Raw genomic sequence first — 534 nt, forward strand, 5'->3', positions numbered from 1 at the left:
AACGTGAGACCCACGGACACGCCCTCCCGCCTCTACTGTGGCTCCTGGCCGCCTGCTTCCCTCCGGCTGCCAGAGTCCTCCTGCCAAAAAGGTGGAACGGCTCTCCTCCCGCTTGGGGAGCCTGCGGGAGCAGGGAATTTGGGGGAGCCTGAGGGAGCCGGGCCACCACAGGGAACTGGGGAGCCTCATGGTACTAGCTGGGGGAAATGGGAACCAACGACCTGCAGAAGGCAAGAAACAGAGGCTGGAGAGGATGGTGCTTTGCTAACCCAGAAAGGGAGGGAAGAGAAGTAGGTCATCTGGCCTCCAGAAGGAATCAGACCCACCAAAGGTAGGAAGCGGTCAGGTGGGGACAGACGTCAGCTGGACCCACCTGGGACCAAAGGACAGAGCGACTGTGAAGAGGAAGAACAGGGCTGCCCAAGCAGCAGCATCCATGCAGGAGAGGAGTGTGCGGGGGTCCTGACTGAGCGTATTGCACGCTCAGGCCTGTGGCAGGTCTGTTAGGAGGTGGCCTCAGACCTGCTTGGAGAC

Source organism: Rhinolophus sinicus, chromosome 18 (assembly GCF_057876585.1).
Source record: "Rhinolophus sinicus isolate RSI-liver-muscle chromosome 18, RSI-T2T, whole genome shotgun sequence".
Classification (NCBI taxonomy): domain Eukaryota; kingdom Metazoa; phylum Chordata; class Mammalia; order Chiroptera; family Rhinolophidae; genus Rhinolophus; species Rhinolophus sinicus.